Source organism: Xenopus laevis, chromosome 7S (genome assembly GCF_017654675.1).
Source record: "Xenopus laevis strain J_2021 chromosome 7S, Xenopus_laevis_v10.1, whole genome shotgun sequence".
NCBI lineage: Eukaryota > Metazoa > Chordata > Amphibia > Anura > Pipidae > Xenopus > Xenopus laevis.
Genome location: NC_054384.1, coordinates 14,723,900 through 14,736,839, shown reverse-complemented (window position 1 = coordinate 14,736,839; position 12,940 = coordinate 14,723,900). Strand labels below are relative to the sequence as shown.

Below are 12,940 nucleotides of genomic sequence, written 5' to 3'. Positions count from 1 at the left end.
CTTCTGCAAAATCAGGGTTTGTAAAATAAAGGTGTTTGAGGTGGTGGATAAGTAAGATAGAAGGGGAAGTAGAGTATCAGGTGGTTTTGTCTTCTTTATTCATAATTCCAGGACTCAATGTGAATACTCTGCTTGAGCAATGATTTATTTTGCAGCTGTACCATATTCAGGATTTGGTTCAGAATTCAAATGTATCCTAACATGTTTTTGCAGGATTTGGCGTACAGCCAAACCAAATCTGAACTTCTGGAGTTTACTTAACTATAAACTATTCACAGTTGATTAATTTTTTACATTTGTTTCATTCGGTTTGGTATTTTGGCCAATCTTTTGTGGAGGATACATTGTTTGCACAAATCAAAATATGGGTTTGGTGCATCCATTTTATATTATGCAAGTCCTGTGACTATAGTTTAACAGTCAAAGCCCCCATACATGGGCTGATAAAAGCTGGCGACAGACCGAGTCGGCAGCTTATTGGCCCACATATGAGGCCATCCGATGGGTTTCCTTGATCGATATTTGTCCGAAAGTTGGCCAGATCTCAATCAGGCAGGTTAAAAAAATCCCGTCGGATCGCAGGAGCATCTGTGCATGTATGTGGTCCCGCGATCCGACCGCCCATATCGGATCCATTATGATCCGATCATTGGGCTCTAGGGGCCCATATCAGGGAGAGAAACGAGCGGATCTCTACGTCTATGGCCACCTTAAAGGATCAGTAACTTTTTACTTTTTATTAAAAAATTTGCTAGTGTAGAACAAAATAAACATACAAAGACATATTAAACTTTTAAACCGCTTTATTAAGAAATAACTTACCGAAACCCCGCTCGCTCTCCGCTTCAGAAAAGGCGGCACAATGACGATCCATCATGGGGCGCTCAATTTCTCCTCCCTAGCTTTCTCCTATTAGGAAATCAGGGAGGAGAAATCGAGTGTCGCATGATGGAACGCCGGATTGCCTTTTCTGAAGAGGAGCGCAAGCAGAGTTTCAGTAAGTTATTTCTTAAAGACTTAGTGATTTAATGTGTTTTTTTTTTCTTCTACACTAACAAATTTTTTAATTTAAAAAATTAATGTTACTGGTCCTTCTATCACACTCACCCACGCTTTTTATCATGAGATAATTAACCTGCCTGTATGTTTTTGGAGTTTGGTAGGAAACCAGAGGAACGCGCTCATGTGAAGAACACACAAACTCCGGGCAGATATTACCCTGGTTGTAGTGAGGTGTGAGTGACCAATAGTTGACATGGATCCTACCCTAATCCAACTGAAACCAACCCATTCAATATGACCTGCCATTTTGCAATGTGCACTGATGTCTCTGGGTGGGATGGAGGAGACCCAAGTATATAATTGAAAGCCAACAGCTCCAAGGGGAATGCAAAAGGTGCTAAAAGGAATGCTAAAATGCTATGAGTAAGTGCCCCAACAGGCACGAAATGCATTAGGCCCTTATCTCTATGTCCTAAATAAATGATTTAAACTTTTAATTACATTTTTGTTATTTTTTGGAGAAAAACTGACAATTTTCATTTGTTGCTACCAGCTAAAATGCCCCCAAAACCCCAGATTTTAGGGCAGCCTGTTTGATATTCAAGTTAGAACCCTGGCGCTGTCCACTGCACCACTATATTGCCTAAACTTTCAGCCACCCCAAAGTAGTTTTATATTTTTCTCCTGTTAAATTTTCATGTTAGCTACAGGTTTAAAAAAAAAAAAAAAAAAAGTTAATTGGATTTAAAAATGTTGTGTCTTGGTAACTGCTCCTTATGTCAGTAGTAGTTGAATACCACGGAGAAAACATGACATATGAAAACAGTTTGTTACAAAAAGAGAAAGAAAAGCTGAAAATTGCTATGGGCTATTTAAAAATGTTTTTTTTCCCAGGGAAATAGGTAGAGTTTAAGATACTCTGATTAGCATGTCGGCACAGTGAAAATACCCAATGATATATTTGATTAATTTCAGAGTGCGGAGATGGCAAAATGGATTTCTAGCTGTGCTGGGAGAAGGGTTTAGAAAGGAAATCTTTGGAGCAATTCACATCAGGCAGTTTTGGAAGACTATGTGGCAGTTTCCCAAAAATTCTTTTAATCATGGGATGACTTGCAAATCTGATGCAGCACTCAAGACCAGTAAATCGGCTCTGACATTTTATTTTGAAATTGTTTTAGATGAGTGGGCGTTTTAGATGAATGTGTATGTTGAAAACAGATATATTATACCACGTTGAAATGGTGTTACAAAGTATTGGGGTATGTTTGGGCTGGCCCGAAGACCCCTGGTTTGCCCACAGGTCAGGCCAGTTTGGGCCGACAACTTGCATGAAATATACGAGTCGAACAACTGCCAGCCTTCCCTGTGACCCAATGACCTAAATGTGCCCCACTTCTGCATCCGGTGGCATCTATTTATTGAAGCCTTCTCTGTGACATCAGAGATGGGGGAGGATAGAGTGCAGGGATATAAGGGGACATGGAGCCACAGGCTGGGTTTGGTGCAGATAGCGTGGGGTGATATCGACCCGCACATCACTAGTGTGTGTGTGTGTGTGTGTGTGTGTGTGTGTATATATATATATATATATATATATATGTGTGTGTGTGTATATGTGTATGTATGTATGTGTGTGTGTCTGAGAAGTTCTTACAAGAGTATGTAGGTTATATATATATATATATATATATATGGAATGCTTGGAGATCTTTCTGTAAATTGGATCGCCATATCTTAAATATGGCATCTATTATATGGAATGCTTGGAGAACTTTCTGTAAATTGGACCACAAAAAATGAAAGTGTTTTAAAAGAATGATAATATAATGTAGTATTGCACTGTACTGATAAAGCTGGTGTGTTTTCTTCAGAAACTCTAAAACCAGTTTACATAAACACGCTGCTGTGTAGCCATGGGGGCGGCCATTCAAGCACAGGATACACAGTAGATAACAGATAAGTACTACTATAGTTTATATAAACAAGCTGCTGTGTAGCCATGGGGGCGGCCATTCAAGCACAGGATACACAGTAGATGACAGATAAGTACTACTATAGTTTATATAAACAAGCTGCTGTGTAGCCATGGGGCCGGCCATTCAAGCACAGGATACACAGTAGATGACAGATAAGTACTACTATAGTTTATATAAACAAGCTGCTGTGTAGCCATGGGGGCGGCCATTCAAGCACAGGATACACAGTAGATGACAGATAAGTACTACTATAGTTTATATAAACAAGCTGCTGTGTAGCCATGGGGGCGGCCATTCAAGCACAGGATACACAGTAGATGACAGATAAGTACTACTATAGTTTATATAAACAAGCTGCTGTGTAGCCATGGGGCGGCCATTCAAGCACAGGATACACAGTAGATGACAGATAAGTACTACTATAGTTTATATAAACAAGCTGCTGTGTAGCCATGGGGCCGGCCATTCAAGCACAGGATACACAGTAGATGACAGATAAGTACTACTATAGTTTATATAAACAAGCTGCTGTGTAGCCATGGGGCCGGCCATTCAAGCACAGGATACACAGTAGATGACAGATAAGTACTACTATAGTTTATATAAACAAGCTGCTGTGTAGCCATGGGGGCGGCCATTCAAGCACAGGATACACAGTAGATGACAGATAAGTACTACTATAGTTTATATAAACTAGCTGCTGTGTAGCCATGGGGGCAGCCATTCAAACCTGAAAAAGGAGAAAAGGCACAGGATAACCAGCTGATAGCAGATACACTTTGTAGTATACAATTGGATTCTTCAGAGCTTGTCTGTTACCTACTGTGTATCCTGTGCTTGAATGGCTGCCCCCATGGCTACACAGCAGCTTATTTATATAAACTATAGTAGTACTTATCTGTTATCTACTGTGTATCCTGTGCTTGAATGGCTGCCCCCATGGCTACACAGCAGCTTGTTTATATAAACTATAGTAGTACTTATCTGTTATCTACTGTGTATCCTGTGCTTGAATGGCTGCCCCCATGGCTAGACAGCAGCTTGTTTATATAAACTATAGTAGTACTTATCTATTATCTACTGTGTATCCTGTGCTTGAATGGCTGCCCCCATGGCTACACAACAGCTTGTTTATATAAACTCTAGTTGTGTTTCTGAAGCAAACTCACCAACTTTACCAGCACAGGGCAACCATACATCATATCGACATTCCTTTAAAACACTTTCATTTTTTGGTGTTACTGTTTCTTTAACACCAAGACAATATGACTTTTAGTGTACAACAGAACATCATATTTTAGCAAGCAACTTCAGTGCCCCAGAGAATGTTGCTAAAGTCATTATGGGGCGTCATTGACCTGCAGAAGCTAAAATCAATGAGGAGCAGTGTTCTAGCGCTTATATAGTCTACAAATGTGCCTGCAGAATGCATTCAATGTATTGTCCTAAATACTGTGGATCTCTGTGGAATACGGCTGTGACTTATTAGCATGTTATCTGTCTGTCTATCTCTTGTGCTTGCTGCTAAGCAGAACAAAGGAAATATTTTGCTGCAGTGCTATTTCAACCTTATTTTGAATCAAGGTGCTACAGTAAAAACCCCAGTAACCCCCCCAGGGCATTGTCAAGTTAGTTGGAGAGATACTAAGTTATTTATAGTTTAGCATTTGCCATGCCGACACAGATTATTTCTCAGTACAGGTATGGGATCCGTCATCCAGAAACCTGTTATCCAGTAAATTCCGAAATTACGGGATGAACATTTCCCATAGACTCCATTAAAATCATATAATCCCAAATTCCCTTTTTTTTCTGTAATACCTTGTCCTTGATCCCAACTAAGATATAATGAATTCTTATTGGAAGCAAAACCAGCCTATTGGGTTTATTTAATGTTTACATGATTTTCTATTAGACTTAAGGTATGAAGATCCAAATTACAGAAAGATCCGTTATCCAGAAAACCACAGTTCCCGAGCATTTTGGATAACAGGTCCCATACCTGTACACCGAATAATGTCTTAAAGTTTTTGCTAGAAATATGGGGCATTGTGTAGCCCCTCAACACTCTTTAATCCCCAAAGTAACATTTCTGGCCTCTGTACATGATGATGACATTGCTTTATGTCAGCTGGACCTGCAATAACAGAGCCTGTATGCTGAACCACAGCTTGTCCCCAAATAGCTTTCCATTTTGCCTGTGCCATTACTTTATGTTCAAAGGGACTGCAATGGGAATCACGTCATGATTCAGTGTAATGTATCATATCTGTTTACTGTTGAATTATCACCAAACCCAGGGCCTCTGTCTGCTACATTGCTACACTACTTCTTAATTAGTGGAGGGAAATTCTCGGCCCTAACCCGCCCCCTCCCAACCTGCACCCGGCCCGCTGTTCCCCCTCTATTATAGAATCTATACATTTAGGTGCCAGAAGCTGGCAGTGCTAGGATGCGGGCAGGGGGAGCAGAGTTCAACCCGGACCCACCCGCTACCAGAAGATTTTGTGCAGTAGCTCGCCCAAACTTGATTGACCTGTGGGTTTCGTGCCGGGCCGCTCATCATTAATCCTAATGGTCTGGATGGCAAGTGAGCATTATATTGTGTAATTCTGTTTAACAGCTACAAGTAACTCGTGTAGAGAGAGAGAGATAGATGCCTTTAAAAATAATTATTACAAAAACTTAGTACCACACTTTGGCCAAAATCTGTAATCTCACGTGCCACGTCAAGGCCTCTCATTGTATGCGAGTCCTACACTATCCATTAGCATTCTGGATATGTATGTAGTGCATTTAAAATCAAGTCCCCCAGCAACCACTGTGACTGAGTAGTCAGACCAACAGTGCACTTACCCTTAGCTCAGGAGCTCTAGTGAGAAAGCAGGGAGCCTTTAAGCTCCAGCCAATTAACACACGCTTGTAAATCATTCCCTTCCTACACTATCTATTAGCATTTAAAATTTATAGAGCATTTAAACTCAAGTCCCCCAGTAGACAATGTGACTAAGTAATTAGACCATGGTGCACTTACCTGTAACTCAGGAGCTATAGTGAAAAAGAAAGGAGCTGTTAAGCGCCAGCCAATTAACATACATCTATAAATAATTCCCTGTTTTAAAGGCATTTTTCTCTTTGTGTAGAGATATTGGCTTTTTAACGTTTATAGCAGCTGGTCAACTCCAGAATGTGGGTTTGGCCGAGCACTGGCACAGGGGTGTTTATAGTAGCTGGTCAACGACGCCGAGTGGGTTAGACCAAGCGCTGGCGATTTTGTTTCGTGTACAAGTAACTCATGTGCCTGCTTTAAAAATGATCCGACACGCAAGAAGAAATCTAGAATTTACACCTAGGCCAAAAGGTACAACCATATCTGCTTCCACACAACAGAAACCCAAAGAACCTTATTACTCCCAGTTACAACTCCAACAAAGTGGACATTTCCAGAAGTGATCCATGTACTCAGAACTAATCACCTGCAGTATAAAGAAACTTTAGAGAATCAGAGGATTATACATGGGCCACTGGTTATCCATTTCACTTGGAAATTACCCATTTTAATGCCAGAGAGTGCCTATGGTGGGCAGATTGTCATGAGATGTAACTGTAACTGAATTAAAGCTACCAAGAGTCCAGTGCATCCTATTATAATACAAGGCAGAGAATATATTTACATTGTCTTTTCAGAGCAGAGACTGGGAAGCAATCATTTGTCTAGATCAGCTGTCCCCAATCTTTTTAACCCGTGAGCTACATTCAAATGTAAAAAGAGTTGGAGAGCAACACAAGCATGAAAAAAGCCAAATAAGGGCTGTGATTGGCTATTTGGTAGCCCCTATATGGAATGACAACCTACAGGAGGCTCTGTTTGGCAGTACACCTGGTTTTAATACAACCAAAACTTGCCTCCAAGCCTGGAATTCAAAAATAAGCCCCTGCTTTTAGGCCACTGGGAGCAACATCCAAGGGGTTGGGGAGCAACATGTTGCTCGTAAGCCACTGGTTGGAGATCACTGGTCTAGACTGCAAGTTACTGAGAAACCTGTTGTAGCCAATATACATTTTAATTATTTAAGACAAGACAATCATAGTGACCTCTTAATAATACAGAACAAAAATAGAACAGGTACATTCTGCTTAAGCTTTCTTTATATCTCTCTTGGAAACTCATCTCTGAGATCAACAGAAATGCTCTTATCTTACTGTATGCCAACATTGTAACCATCATTTCTTTGTAACAACTAATTCATTAAGCATGCATTTCCATGGGAACCGTGCCTAACTCAAATTAATTAGAAATATATGGAAATAAGACTGCAAGGAAAAGGTATGTCTTAGCTTTTTAGTGTAATATGGTGTTTTAATGAAGCGTTTAATGAGAATGTTTGATTGAGAAGTCTTATTGATCTGTTGTCTCTAGGGTAGAATGTCTCCCAACTGGATTTCTAGCTGTTATAAAAAAAAAACCTTTTTAGATTTAGTATGAATCCCACTGTAATACTAGAATTTTGCAAGATTTTTTTTCCAAGACAAATATGTGCTTGGTACATCACACAGATGGATGGAAACATTCACTTCTCACCCGTCAATGATTAGGCATAAACTAAGAATATAATTAATCATTATTGCAAGCAAAACCAGCCTATTGGGTTTATTTGATGTTTACATGATTTTCAAGTAGACTTAAGGTATGAAGATCCAAATTACAGAAAGATCTGCTATCCAGAAACCCCCAAGTCCCGAGCATTCTGGATAACAGGTCCCATACTTATATATATGGAATTCCACAGAGCAGTATAACTTCAGAATCAGTGCAAGTCATCGGCTACTTGTGCTTTTGTTAACCCTTCATATTGGGTTTGAATGTTGCCAGAAGAACAGCTTCTACATTGCCCTTTTAGCTTGTATCTTTTAAAATCAATAGTACTTATTGGACAAATGTAGAGGGACACAGCGTCTAACAAACGATTGTAATTGTCCACATAAAGAAATGTTTCTGTTGGCGCAGGAACCAAGTAATCTCTTAATAGATAGCTGCCTGCCATTGCTACTTTATTTTTGCTGTATGAAACATAATGTATTTAACACAAAAATTACTGTGAATACAATACAGAGACATTTGGGTAGCACCTTATGCTGACTTCATTGTGTTTTAGGCCAAACAAATCTGTTCAATTGCAAAGGATTTAGACAGCAGGGATCCCCAACTTTTTTACCAGTGAGCCACATTCAAATGTAAAAAAAAATTGGAGAGCAACACAAGTATGCAAAAAGTTCTTTGGGGTGCCAATTATGGGCTGCAATTGACTATTGCTACCCCCTATATGGACTGACAGCCTACAGTAGGCTCAATTTGGCAGTACATCTAGTTTTTATGCAACCAAAACTTGCATCCAATCCAGGAATTAAAAAAAATAAGCACCTGCTTTGAGGCCATTGGGAGCAAAATCAAAGGGTTTGGTGAGCAACATGTTGCTCCAGAGCCACTGGTTGGGGATAACTGATTTAGAGCCATGCAGGGGGTTCACTATAAGCAAAGAATGTATACAAAAATACAAGTGTTCACACAATCAAAATCAGGGCTTTCCTCTCTTTGTATATTCCCTAAGGCAGGGATCCCCAACCTTTTGAACCCGTGAGCAACATTCAGAAGTAAACGGAGTTTGGGAGCAACGCAAGCATGAAAATGTTCTTGGGGTGCCAAATAAAGGCTGTGATTGGCCATTTGGTAGCCCCTATGTGGCTTGTCAACCTACATTGAGACTCTGTTTTGGCAGAACACTTGGTTTTTATACAACCAAAACTTGCCTCCAAGCCTGGAATTCAAAAATAAGCTCCTGCTTTGAGGCTACTGGGAGCAACATCGAAGGGGTTGCAGAGCTACATGTTGCTCACGAGCTACTGGTTGGGGACCACTGCCCTAAGGCAGCTGGGTATCATGGGTCACATTTAGTGATCAACCCACTTGCTGGTATGCATTGGCAGACCAATGGCTAAGATCTACCAGGTCCTTTCTGATGGCATCCTTTGATATTTATTTTGATTATTCTCAGCAGAGCAAAGTGTCATCAATAAATTCTACCTATTGGCAGTTGGGATTTAGCTACAAAAATTTAACTTTTTGGATTGGTAACCTGGAGAACAAAGCCTAAAGGTGGCCATACACGGGCCGATAAAAGCTGCCGACAGACAGCAGCTGCTTATTGGCCTGTGTGTAGGGCCCCCCTACGGGCTTCCCCGAAAGTCGGCCAGATCTCGATCGGATGGGACTAAAAATCCCGTCGGATCGCGCCCGCAGCTGTTCCTTGATGCGGTCACGCGATCCGACCGCCCGTTATGCATCGTTAGGATCCGATCGTTGGGCCCTAAGGCCCACGATCGGATCAGCCCGATATTGCCCAGGTGGGCATATTGGAGGGAGATCCACTCGTTTGGCGACATCGCCAAACGAGCGGATCTCTTCATGTATGGCTGAGGTCAGCCCGGAGATGTATTTGGGCTGACCTTTGCTTCAGCTCCTCTAATTGGATTCAGATCAATGTAGCAGAGGCAGGGATTAGATCTGCTTCTCTCAGCCTGCAAAAATACGTAGACTAACAACAGACAGAGCCTTCAGTGATGTGCCCATAGCCTTTAGTGTATTTTGCCAGTGCTACCATTTTTATCCATTGTGTTTCCATGATTTTATTTCTATTTAAAGGGCACCTGTTGGGCAAAATATTATCCCCAACCAAACGTGCGGGCTTGTAGAGCTCACACCAGAAGGGAGCTCATGTTGCGTGCGGCCATGTCATGCCTAATGCTCTTCTGACATCACATGCATGAGCATAATTAACAAGTTGCGGCATTTGCTCATTATGTGCATACATGTGCCCCAACATGGCTGCTCATACCAGGAGCTCCCTCCCAGTGCAAGTGGCCTGCCGCTGACGGGGGGGGGGGGGCAATTTAAAGAAAAAAAAATAATATTACCCCCAACAAGCTCTATTAGACCAAACCGTTGGTTGGGTATAATATTTTTGCCCAACTGGTGCCCTTTAAGTAAATGGCTGATTGTTTCACGTGTTATTGTTTGTAGGAATCACTCTTCTAATGACAGTACATCTGATTGGGGCTAATTAAACATCTTGGCACAGAGAATTTAAATATATACATACAGATTAAAATATAATTTAGATTAATAATTTACTTAAATGTAGTCAGCTGCAATTGATTTTACTATTGGAAAAGTAAACTGCATTTCGTTCCTTTTATTACCAAAATTTTCCATTTATAACCCAAGGTGCTGTAATCACTAAGGCTCAAAACTAAATCACTAAAAATTTGTCGTCGTCCCCCAGTGGATTTATATTAGAGACAAAAATATACTTTCCACTAGCAATTATACCTTTTGTTTAGTGCTTAAAACAATGTTGAGTTTGTTGCATGTGCTCCTGAGGTTTATGCAGGCAACCTTTTGAATTCCATTTCTAGCTGACGTCAAACAAAGGTCCAATTTGCACCCCCTGAGACTCTCCGGGCCCACTGTGTGTTTTGAAATGAATTCTTGAGGCATCAAAAAGATGTGCTTTTAGATCTGTGCTATCTGATGTTTCTCCTCTGGAGAGATGCAGCAGAAATATCAAACAGTCAGTTTAATGTTAAAAAATCAAGCTGCGGTGCTTAAAACGTTAATTCGTCCTACAGAAATAAAAACCTCTGCAAGATGAAATAGATATATTAAGAAGACAGCTGCCTTCAATTTGCAGGAAACTATTCGGAACTGTGAATCTATATGTTACCCGGCAGCTGGCTAGTAAACTATGCAATATTAAATTAAATAAATACTCCAGTTTTAGGTAGGATTTATTCCATTTATTTATTTTTAAATTAAAAGTAAAGTGTTGGGGTCTGTAGCATGACAACACTCACTAGTCTTAATATAAATAATTGTAGAGAAGGATTGGGAAGAAGTAATAAGTGTTAAGAAGGTTTGGCCCTTATGACCTGCATAACCTTAACATACAGTCAGTGTATGGATTTTTTTAAAGAATATTTCACTATAAACTGTATGTTCGTTGAAATTCTTTAGACCAACTACATTTTGTTCAGGCCCCCGCATAGCTCATAATAATGAATACTTCCATTCAGCCATAGTTCCAAGACCATCTAGGAAAGCAAATACGTGCAGACTCCAATAGTATAAATCTCAACCTTACTGGCCTTTAGTCTACCCTCTAACACTGCATTTCCCCCCCTAGAAGTGCCAGACCCACAGGACAATGGCAAAAGTTGTACTTCTGGGCATTTTGCCATCCAACTATTCAGTAACTCCACAACCCAGAACAATTGCCAAGGTCCCAGTCGCAGCTCATCCTTCTGCCTATAACAGCCACCTTTGTCTTTGGGTGGAGCCCTCTGCTACTCAGGGCCACCAGGTCTTAAAGTGAAAGGACCAGGGCAAGGGTTCTGGGCAATAGGATCATAGGATGAGGACTGAGGCAACATACAAGACCCAGAATCAGATAGGCCAGGTCAAAATCAGAACAGCAGCACAGTACACAATTGAGATCCAGAAGAGAAGTCAAACGGGCAAAGAGGTCGTTCCAGGCAGTGTTCGGTCAAAGTCAGGATGCAGGCAGAATCGGATAAGCAGAACAGCACACCTGGGAACTATGCTTGGTAGAACTATATCGGGCATGGAAGGAACAGAGAGGTAGGGATTTATTGGCTGGATAATTGGAGATTTAGAACAGGTTTGGCCAAATAGATATCACCTATAGCCATCATTCCTGCCTGGAAAACTAAGGATACATTTTAAGTGAACCAGGAACCCAGCAGTTTGCTGAAATAGGTGAGAGACAAGGAAACTACATAGTAAGTAGAGGGTTTCTGGTTCAAATCCAGGCAGTCCACCGGTGGTCGACATCAGGCCCAAAATCACTCAATATTGATCTCAATGGCATTTGTCTGACCTGATTGCATCTTTAAGTGACTGCCATTGAGTAGGGAGCAGTACAGTGCCACCATTTGCTTGCTCTTCCAAACTTCCATAAATCACAGTGTGCGCCATTTCCCTTAAAGTGATACTGACACTAAAAACATGTATTATATGCTGGTTTTAACAACGTTATTACAGTGGGCCAGTGGAAATCGTTGGTTAATATACACCACAGTTAGTGAGAAAAAAATCTATTCCAGCCAAGTCTGGAATAAACTAGAATATAAAGGAATAGCTCCACTGCAGGCTGGTCACTATTTGTTTTTACACCCAGAGTAATAAAGTAGGGGATTGAAAGCTCTTCCTTTTTTAAATGTAACTGCTCAAATAGCCTGAGCAAAGTAAATGTAAGAGTTAAAGGGATCCTGTCATTGGAAAACATGTATTTTTCAAAACACATCAGTTAATATTGCTACTCCAGCAGAATTCTGCTGAAATCATTTTCTCAAAAGAGCAAACAGATTTTTTATATTCAATTTTGAAATCAGACATGGAGCTAGACATTTTGTCAATTTCCCAGCTGCCCCCAGTCAATTGACTTCTGCCTGCACTTTAGGAGAGAAATGCTTTCTGGTAGGCGGCTGTTTTTCCTTCTCAGTGTAACTGAATGTGTCTCAGTGAGACATGGGTTTTTACTATTGAGTGTTGTTCTTAGATCTACCAGGGAGCTGTTATCTTGTGTTAGGGAGCTGTTATCTGGTTACCTTCCCATTGTTCTGTTGTTTGGCTGCTGTGGGGGGAAAGGGGAGGGCGGGCGGTGATATCACCCCAACTTGCAGTACAGCAGTAAAGAGTGATTGAAGTTTATCAGAGCACAAGTCACATGACTTGGGGCAGCTGGGAAATTGACAATATGTCTCACACAACCGTATAGCAGCTATTTTTGGACCTGTTTGTGTGCAATCCAGTAAATTGATTAACTTCTATACAACCTGATAGTATACTGTTTAGCCAGCCTTTTGGTTCACACAATGAAGCT

The 12,940-nt window shown here is 40.8% G+C and overlaps 1 protein-coding gene across 4 annotated transcripts in view; it reads left to right on the top strand.

The window, feature by feature from the left end:
- The window catches only part of dock1.S (dedicator of cytokinesis 1 S homeolog), a 234,066-nt gene that overhangs the window by 82,139 nt on the left and 138,987 nt on the right, over positions 1-12,940 (top strand). The gene's annotated exons all lie outside the window — the stretch shown is intronic.